We start from the raw sequence: 10,352 nt of genomic DNA, 5'->3' as shown, positions 1-10,352 counted from the left end.
CTCTGCGGCACTACCTGCTGGGACGCTCATTCACCCTCTGTTCGGACCACGCTCCGCTCATTCACCCTCTGTTCGGACCACGCTCCGCTCATTCACCCTCTGTTCGGACCATGCTCCACTCATTCACCCTCTGTTCGGACCACGCTCCGCTCCAGTGGCTCCACCGCATGAAGGATACCAACGCCCGGATCACTTGGTGGTATCTCATATATATGAGAAAAGTTAGGGGTGTGGAGGAGTGGGTCCCCAACTTCTCCATATCCCTAACTTCTCTCTCCCCTTTACCCTGCAGACTGATGCAGAGGGCTGGGGGCCGTTTTGTCCCAGCAGGTGTGGGGGGTGGACCGCCCTGTTCTTTACATCAGCCGAAAACTATCGGAGAGGAAGACCAGGTACAGCACAGTGGAGAAGGAGTGCCTGGCCATCCGGTGGGCGGTCGACTCCCTGCGGTACTACCTGCTGGGACACTCATTCACCCTCTGTTCGGACCACGCTCCACTCCAGTGGCTCCACCGCATGAAGGATACCAACGCCCGGATCACTTGGTGGTATCTGGCGTTACAGCCTTTTAACTTCAAGGTGATCCATAGGCCGGGGGCGCAGATGACTGTGGCCGACTTCCTCTCATGCTCTCGGGGGGCACTAATCTGATGTCCTCATCCATTTTGTCTGAGAACTGATGCATTTTACTCTGGCAACCAACAGCTTTTGTTTTTTCCATGACTACACTACAGTTGCGTAGAAGGTGTAAACAAGCAACGTGCATGACTGGATTATCAAACCCACACATCATTAGCGCACATCAAATGGATGTAGTGTTCATGCAGAAATCTCATTTGAGTAGCCGTCATGTCTCCAGTTGGACTAACGGAAACTAAAAACCAGCTGCCTCAAGCACTTTTACATCCAAAACCTAAGGTTCACACACACAGCCGGATGACAATGTCAGAAAAAAGGAAGTGTTCCATTTGCTGAAGATGGTGGAGGCAGCACATGGGCCACGCTGCAGGACAGAAGGATGCAAAGGGAGAACGTTTGTCAAGTGTGTTGAATGTAACATGTTTCCTGTTGTTACCATGCAGGATCTGCTGTCAGTGCAGCGTATGACGTGACTTAATAACCCGACTATAAGGGAGGAAATTTAAACAGAACTACGCATAAAAAAGAATACAATATCATTACAATTCATCGTTATGTTTTGTAATCAACCAAGACTTGATGTCCAGATGATGAAAAATATATATTTTTGAAATAAATTTTGCAGTAACATGTTTCTTTCTCAGACAGAACATCTCATAACTGTTTATCCCGTCCTTAGAAAAGCTTTTATGGTGGTGGTGGGGCGTGGTTTGGCTCAGCTGCAGGAGGGACTGATTGGGGGAGTGGTTCAGGGAAAGGTGTCATGAAGAGGCTTAATTAGCCCAGCTGAACTCTTGCTGATTGTCTCTCTCTCCCCATATACACCAGTAGTGACACACCAGAGAGGAGGCTGGAGACACGGACGGACAGAGAGACAGATGCTGCGGGTGTGCTCGGACACATGGCAGCAGAGCGCACAGACTGTGGCTGATCAAAAACTGGTAGAACAAAGCTGATTGAACATCCGGTGTTGGATAGTGTGGATAGTGCAACAAGAACCCACTGAAGTAACAGATGTCCGTTACAGCTTTCTTGTGTCTTTACTGTTACCACATATTGTATATTTTAGAATCTGGCTGCGAATGCAAACGTGCGTGCACTCCCCTGACAACAGTTTTCCTTAAGATGTAACTAATTAGAGGTGGATATTGTAATAATGTCAACATCTAAGTGCTTTATTCCATGCATTATAATCAGTCTGATCATCCCAGCCCTATTCCTAATTTCAATTTTACCCCTGGCTTCCCTCATCAGCAGCTCGGGGCCGAACACAGCAACAGGATAAACGATTCAGCTTTGTGCGCTGGCAGCTCCTCACCAGGTGATAAGATTGTGCTGATTAAAGAGATTACTTCTGCTTGACGTGTCAATAAATCTGCTTTATGCTTTGTGTTGAGACAGCGGTGCAGCAGAGATCCTCTGAGTGATGGTGTTGCTTGTTTGTTGCTGTTTTTTGTTCCCAGTGCAAACTTTATGAGGGAGGGAACTACCTCCATCTCCACTCACCGTTCTTTCCCTTCTCTGCCGACGTTTATCGATGGCTATAGGATAAAACAACAAGGTCGAGCCGAGCCCTTTCCACTCCAAACAAACATGGCTGACCAGTTTGACAAAGCTCCAGGTGAGCATACTGTACACTTATATACTATCATAATAGCAACTCCTTGATTGTCTCTTTGCCCCCCATTGGAGTGACATGTATTATCATCACTAGAGCCCATTTTGAGGATTTTCGCCGTGTCAGCTGTGCCAGGTGTTGTCATTTATGTTAGGATCCTTTCATGAAGCATGCAGCATAAAAATGGCTTATTGGCTTCAACTATTTGTTTAACTGATTGTGATTATTATTTAGTGCTTTACTTTTCATTTGTATGACTGCTATTCCATGTACAAAAAGTAAATATGGGCAGTCTGATAATCAGACGGGTAGGATAACAAACAAACAGGCTGGAAAAAAATGAATTGGAAATGGAAACAAGATGAATGATAAAATGATTGAACCGTCTGCGAGCACACACCTACCTAGGAAAGGTGTGTCCTCATGGTTGTATCAAGACATTCTTCAGGACTTTGTGGAAGTGGAGTTTTGGATTTTGTAAACAGAATTATCTGAGAAATTAAACTGCACATTAAACTGTTCACCAGCTTCAAAATCCCCCAAAAAAGGTTCTAGAATGATGGTGATGAAGGGTCTAAAAGAGTTTCAGATTCTCTTACCTGATTTAGATGGAGAAAAAAAACCTGTCTTACTTTTTATCCCCTTATATACACCTCAAGCTGCCTTCACACAAGAGGCGTTTGTGCCACATATCGCCTGCTTCATACAAGGTGACAGATCACAGATGGAGCTCATCTCAGTACAGAGAGTGTCTTGTCATAGAATGTACTTAAAACGTGGCAATGGTTCCTCACATCAGGGATATTTCAGTAACTTGCGTGTCAGTTGTATTGGTCAATATTAAAAGTATATTGTGAAAGCATTCTTTAAAACTAAAGTTGGGAGAAAAATGATCAGTAAATATGCTATGAAAGCAAGTAAACGCTGTTGAAACGTTGTTTCAGCATGCTACAAGCGAACAGAAAATTTCACGTAATAAAATATCATTTGCCATTAGTCTTGTCTTTAAGTAATGTAAGTATGTATTTCCTATAGGATGCACTGAAGATGTTCTTAAAAAAACAAGAAAATCCATTGTAGCAACAAAACTTGCAGTAACGTGACTGTTTTGTACTCATATTTTTCTTTGGGTTCACACCGTTTTTATGAAACACATTTTTAAAAATATTACTCTAAACAACATGTCTTACGGGCCAAAAAGGGGGAAAAATGGCTGAATAATTGTATTTTAAAAAAGCGTTTTAGAAAAAGAAAAAAATTGTAAAAAGAAAAATTGTTGTAGCATAAATTATTGTAAATGTGTTCGTTCATACTGACACCCCGCAGCCTAAGGTCTCAAACATGAACTGCATATATTTTGGTGATCAAAGGTCAGAGATAGAGGTCACTGTGACCTCACCAATGCCTGATTCGATTTTAGTGGCCAAAGGTCACTGACTTTACAAAACAAGTGTTGCCATAACTGAAGAATTCATATGTTAAATATGATATACTTTCACAAGAATAGGATGAAATAGTGAGGTGATGACACATTATAACCAAAACGTCCAAAATTCAACTTCACTGTGAAATCAAAATGTTGACTAAAAACACACATTATTCAACACTAAACTCAGGAACAGAGCGGCAGATTGTGACCATATTTTGTATTTGATTGGACATTGAACTGGGAAAACTAATCTTGGGTGTCCACCTTGAAACTGTGCTGTTCGTATAGATATTCTGGGATGTTAGGTTGAAGATGTGTGAAGCAACTATGTTTTCGAATTTGTAGTTTCTTTTCAGCAACATCTATATTGGAGGCATGATTTTGAACACATACAGATTCCTTCAAAGTCTTTACTGAATATATGAGTATGAATAGATATGTATGTAAACTTCAATTTAGGAAATACAACCACAAGGTGGTAATTCTAGTTTGCAGTGTGTTTCTGTTGTTTTTTTCCCCCTCCCACTCAATGTTCTGTGTATGCTGTAGAAACTGTAGATCAGATTTCTTCCCAGTTCAGATGCTTGATTGGAACATGAACTGAGGCTCTAGACCAGTCGGCATATTGAATTGTTGTCACGTGACTGATGAGATATTTAGATTATTATTCAGGTGTGCAAGTTCCTAATCAAGTGGCCAAACTTAAACTAGCTCTAATTTAAGTAGGTTAAACGCTACTCAACAACTGAAAGGAAAAGTTTATAATGTAAAAATATATCTGAACACAAAACACAAGCTATATGAATGGAATCACATTTTATTACTACCCTCATATTTAACCATTAATATCCAAATATTCTGCCCATCATCCACAATTAAATAAATATAATAAGGTCTTCCTGTGTTTTAGCCGCATCATATTTATACACACACACCGCCAGGCAGGAGCACACTGAAGGCTCAATCATAAATAGCTTCACATTTAAAATGTTCTTTCACTTCAATGTAAATAATCTCATCTTCCTCCTCCACCCTCTCCTCCCACTCATCCTTCTTTTCCATATAAATAACTCCTCAATTAAAAGGCTCCTACTGTCACTCCTTCTCTGTCCCTCTTCCAGCTGGCTGCTAATAAAGACTGGAACGGCAAATACATACATACAATATTTATGGCTCAGAAAGGCTGGTATGGATGTACACAGCTTCATCAGAAACTGGGATGTTTGTAGAGCACTGAGTGGAGATGCACATATTACAGATAATGTGTCAGTCAACGTAATTTTCTGAGCAACATACTTTGAGATTTTAAACTTTCTTGACAAATGCGGGGGCGCATTCAAGCTCTGAGCACACCGCTGACACGTCACAACTTCACCAGCTGTTCACACTTCAACACAAACATTTGTTCAGAGTGGTCTTTGAGTCCAATAGTGTTTCTTGTTTCGCTCACAGAGGGGTGTTTAGAACTCTAAAAAACATCACTGCTTATCCCAACTCGGTATGCCCACTTACCAGTCCATGAAGGGGAAGGGGTTCTTTGGTGTGCTGCTTTGTGAGCTGGTAGTCCGGGTGGTGGCTGAGTTGTGGTTGTGATGCCTCTGCTGAGTTGTGGCGGTGCAAGTCGGAAGAAAACGTTCGCTCCTTGGTTCTCTGTTAGCAGTCAGTAAATGAAGAAGCTTTGGGATCTTAGGGAGGGATTTTGTTCACTTAGGGACAATAGAAAAGCCAGATTTCAATCAGTAAAAGTCCAGTCAAAAGAAGCCTGTCTGGTCGTGGTCTCAGAGGTTGAGTCACAGTCTGTCAAAGTGGTCAAAGAAATACCTGCAACTGCAGTGAATAGTGGAACAAATCATCCACTGTAAAATAGTCCGACTGGTTAATAAAGATTTGTGTCAGTAACAGAAGGGTGTGTACAAGCAGTCGAACACAAGAGGGAATGACACTGCAGTGAATCCAACTCCGAGTGAAACATGGTGGTCAGAGCCTCCAGCTCAGACACCGAGTCCACTCCTCCATGACCAGGAGGAAGTAGCGCTCCATTCTTCTGCTTTGTGGAGAAGAATTCATGCTTCATACCAATAATGAGCCCAACGTTTTTAAAGAACTATTTGTAGACCAAAGAAGAACAAGGAGTGCCTGACAGACTTTCCTCCATGGTCATCTGACCTTAACCCCACTGAACATTTACTTACTTAAACAATGAGAAAGTCAACTACTCCCAGATATGCACAGAAGTTCTTCAAAACATTGATTATGTCAGCATGATCTGACATTTTTCAGAGATTTGACTTTCACAGAAAATTATGAAGCTGAGTTTATCATTTACATTGAAACATTAAATTCTATCTTTATGCGTGGTCATTACCTTGCAACCTGCTCTTCAGTAGTCATGTAATGTTGTAACGCTTCCCAAATTCTTCAAATTTTGCTCTCCTCAAAAGGGAGTTTAATTGCTTCTCATTTTGAATGAATTCTGTCCAAATGACCATATATACACTGCTCCAAAAAAATAAAGGGAACACTTAAACAACACATCCTAGAGCTCAATGAATGAAATATTCCAGTTGAAAATCTCTGCCTAACTTCTCAGGTAAAAAGTCCTCTGATATATATACATATATGGATGAAAGTGTGTGTTTTTGTAGAAAAGACCTCTGTGCTTGCATTGTGATAAAACGGTTCTTTTTAAACTTGAAAAAATGTAGGGAAAAGAGAAAACATAGACTATACATATAACTGTATGTACATGTACAGTCGACCAATACCTCTCTGACATCAGACAATCTATCTGCAGACCGAACCCTCACCTCAACAGATCTGACGTGTTTGTTAAAATGTCAAATTACAGTTATATAAACTCAAACATGCTGTAAAAATGTGTCCTTGTTCTCGTTCCATGTGATACAGTGTTTTATGACCAGTGTGTTCAAAGGAGATGAAATGACAAAAGCAAAAAAAAGGAGCATCCCTTTGTTTCTGAGAGCAGGCAGCATGCAGCGCTGTCATGTTCTCCAGCAGCTGCTCGCTGATCCTCCTTTGATCATCTGAGAGGCAGAGTGGTGGTCTACCTTAGCGTGGATCAAAATGTTTGCGTGTGTCTTTGGCAACGCTTGTTATAAATAACATGGAATTCACCCTCCAGTACAAAATATGTGCAAATCCCTGAGCAGCCACACTCCTCTGCTCAAACATGCAGAAATGTGCAGATTGAAGAATCCCACTGCACTAAGAAGCTTCTATTTCTAGCTGCATTTACAGATGTTTTGCCACTTGGGGGCAGCACAACAAAGTGTCACCACAACACCAACATGTTACCAAAGGGTTAATAAGACTGCTGTGAGAGCAAAAAGCCACCTATTTGCACAACCTATGTGTTAAGGAGCAGTATGAGGAGCAGTCTGGCCTTGCCAGACATATTTCCACCATGCTGTTGCAGCGCTGGAGAATTATCCCCTGCACAAATATATCGTTCTGCTATAGGGGGAAAGAAATATGCTTGTTTATACGTCTTTAAACCAATCACAGTTGTGTTGGCCGGCGCTAACCTCAGGATGCCCTGGAGAAACAGTCCCTGGGTATTTCTTTTGATGAAACATTTGCTCATAGGGAATAAAAATGGCTGAATCCCCACTAAAGACAGAAAAAGAACCAAGCTGAGCTGCCTTCTTGCAATATCCTAAACTTCCTCAACGTGAGAGTTTCTAGCTTGGAGGTTATTGTTGTTAACCCTTGTGATGGGAAATTTTGAAAACCGTAAGAAACGGATAGGAGGAAGAGTGACGATGGAAATATTCAGCCAATTACAGGTTAATACCAACGTCCTACATATGGTGAGTCTGACTCGTTAGCTTGTGACATGGTGCTGAGTTAGTACAGTATTAGGCCCAATCCTATGTCCCATCCTGTGGCCCTCTACCGGGCAGTGGCCCTTCAGAACGGAGCCAGGGCTTTTTTTTTTTTGACAAAAGTTTGTAAGTCAATGGACTTTGATTATTAAATTTATGGAAATATACAGTATCACAGAGAATCACCTATTATTGCTCACAAACAAGACTTTATTCAATCTGTTTGAACCAGATGCATCTTTATTATCCCAAAACTGCACTTTCAGATTACAAAAACTATTCTTGAAAAAAAAAATCAATTTATTTATTTCATGGACCATTTCTCATGTTACGTTGCTTCAGTTTGCCTTCTACCTCTGTTTGGAGTCTGCATCTTAAGGCTCAATCCCATTTCCCGTCCTGTGACCCTTCAGGATGGAGCCAGAAGGATAACGGCTTAAAATCTGAAAGTAAGGAAATGGGACGCCACTTGTTGCATCACAGTAGCCGCAATTCTCCTAAGTTAATTATTAATACGTTTGTAAGTCTCATGAATTTCTGTTCGAACCAGAATTAGCTTTATTATCCTAAAGCTGCATTTTCAGATTACCACATTTATTTTATGGACCATTTTTCATGTTATCTTGCTTCATTTTGAAAAGTATTCATCTACCACTCCGTCCAGTCGGAGTGGTAGATGACCACTACCTCACTACCCCTAATAGAAACGGGACACAATACCCTGTTTGGGAACACGCAAAACGGAGCTGTAAGGCTAAGTGGTAGGGCCACTCAAAGGCTCAGGGCTTTAAACCATCTTTTTACCTTAACCCTCTGTTTGTCCCTTATTGCTGGATACTTCAGACCTTGTATCTGTTAACTCCAAACCCTTTTGGTCTCAATGAATGTATTAAGCCTAGTACAAGATCATATTGTCGAAATGACTGAGAATGACCTGTTTATCTTCATCAAGCATGACACGACTCCAGCTGTGCGTCATCTCTCTCTCATCTTCCTTTCACCAACCCTCTCCTCTCTTTTAATGTCACCCTCTCAGTGCTGGACATTCCTTCCACATGTTAGTTTAATGTCTTCTATATTTGTGAAAGTTTTGCGTAATCCGGCCTGTTTCCATGTGTCTATGATGGAGAGGAGCTGTGTGTTCAAAACTAAATCTTTATTTGTTTGTTTTACCATGTGGATATCCCACATTGTCTTGATTATTTACGTTCATGTATTTATATACAGTATTAATGTTTTAATGTTTACTAAATAGATATGTCAAATATGAAAGTGGGAAGGAATTCCCTCTCGAAGAATCACACCAGACTGGAGACATGAGCGTTAATCAGCTCGTCTAAAAGAACCACCAACTCGGTGGAAACTGACCCGGCCTGGTTGTTAGAGTGTCCCTGTCAGTTTTAAAAGCAGGCTGAAGAATAGACTGGAAAAAAAAGACACTCAGTAGGTGATTAGAGGGGGGGATGAAGCAGGATGTAAAATGACCAAAATGTATCACACTTCTTTAATTTAGTTAATTATTGTTATTGAAAAGCAGTTTATGTCCTCTTTGTATGTCAGGAGCTTCTGATCTTTTTTTTTTTTTTAACGTCAAATCCACAGAAAGTGCTCTTTAGTGGTGGGTTTTAATTCTGTCATGTATGACAACAGGAACGTGTTGAAATGGAGATGAAGTTAGAGACTTGGTGATATGTTCACTGTTTTATTCTGAACGCAGCACGAAGCATAGCGGGACGCTGTGGCTCCACAACAAAACAAATTAAAATGATAAACAGAACAGTCGCAGTCAGACACGTGAATGAACTGACAATGCTACATGTAAACATGTCTACCCATGTACTTTTCCTGCACATGCACACAACATTATTCTCAAACACATTTGAACTCCAGGAGTCATACATTTTGTGCTCATATACCTACTGCATCAAGTTCACATCAAAATTCTGTCATATTTTCATGTAAACCTAAAAAAGATATGAAAGTTTGAGGATTAAAAAAGCATTTAAAAGTACAAGAACTTCTAACATGTAAAACGTAGAAAAAATATTTAAGAACAGCTGTATAAGTTCTGAATCAGCATTTAGATAATGATCGATTCATTACAGGCTTATTCAAGTAAATCAACTTGCAGCAAATGTTCACCTGTTACAACAGTGTGTATGCCTCAGGTTTCCAGCAGTATGTTGCTCACTATATATATGAGATATACATTCATATCTCACCATTACACCTCATTAACTTCACTCTTTCACTCTATAGGCTCCGCCCACCTCTCGTTCTGTCAACAGATGCTCCGCCCACCTCTGAGCCTGGTTCTGTCAACAGATGGCCACCCACCTCTGAGTCCGGTTCTGCTAACAGATGCTCCGCCCACCTCTGATCCTGGTTCTGTTAACAGATGCTCCTCCCACCGCTGATCCTGGTTCTGTTGGAGGTTTCTTCCTGTTAAAGGGAGTTTTTCTTCCCTCTGTTGGAGGTTTTTCTCCCTTAAAGAGGAGTTTTTTCCCTCCTAGCTTATGTGGGAATTGTTGAATCGTTGAATTGTTGGTTTCTCTGTATAATATTGTAAGTCTTGCTCTAAGGACTTTAATGTGTTAAGTGCCATGAAATAACCTGTGTTGTGATTTGGTGCTATATAAATAAAATTGAATTGAATTATCATAGGACATGATTTCATAATTCATTCCTCTATCAGATAGTGCTTAAGAAAAATCAAATTTTCGCAATTTTTTTCTATTTCCCGCAATTTAATGCAACAAACTCACTTAAAACTCCACAAATTACGTCGCAATTTATAAGAAATACAGATGCAAAATAAAAC

At 40.7% G+C, this 10,352-nt stretch overlaps 1 long non-coding RNA gene across 1 annotated transcript; it reads left to right on the top strand.

Moving 5' to 3' along the window:
* The first annotated feature begins 622 nt into the window (after positions 1-622).
* Positions 623-10,137, top strand: LOC138199071 (uncharacterized). The gene is made up of 3 exons (XR_011178310.1): positions 623-1,960; positions 2,103-2,260; positions 9,791-10,137. It is a non-coding gene; the product is annotated as an uncharacterized lncRNA (long non-coding RNA).
* Positions 10,138-10,352: the final 215 nt, after the last annotated feature.

The sequence above is a fragment of the Embiotoca jacksoni genome, unplaced genomic scaffold (assembly GCF_022577435.1).
Source record: "Embiotoca jacksoni isolate LCO1_2020_lvr unplaced genomic scaffold, fEmbJac1.0.p SCAF_16, whole genome shotgun sequence".
In the NCBI taxonomy this organism is placed as follows: Eukaryota; Metazoa; Chordata; class Actinopteri; family Embiotocidae; genus Embiotoca; species Embiotoca jacksoni.
The sequence above is the reverse complement of the archived record's forward strand: the minus strand, read 5'-3'. Positions and strand labels throughout refer to the sequence as shown.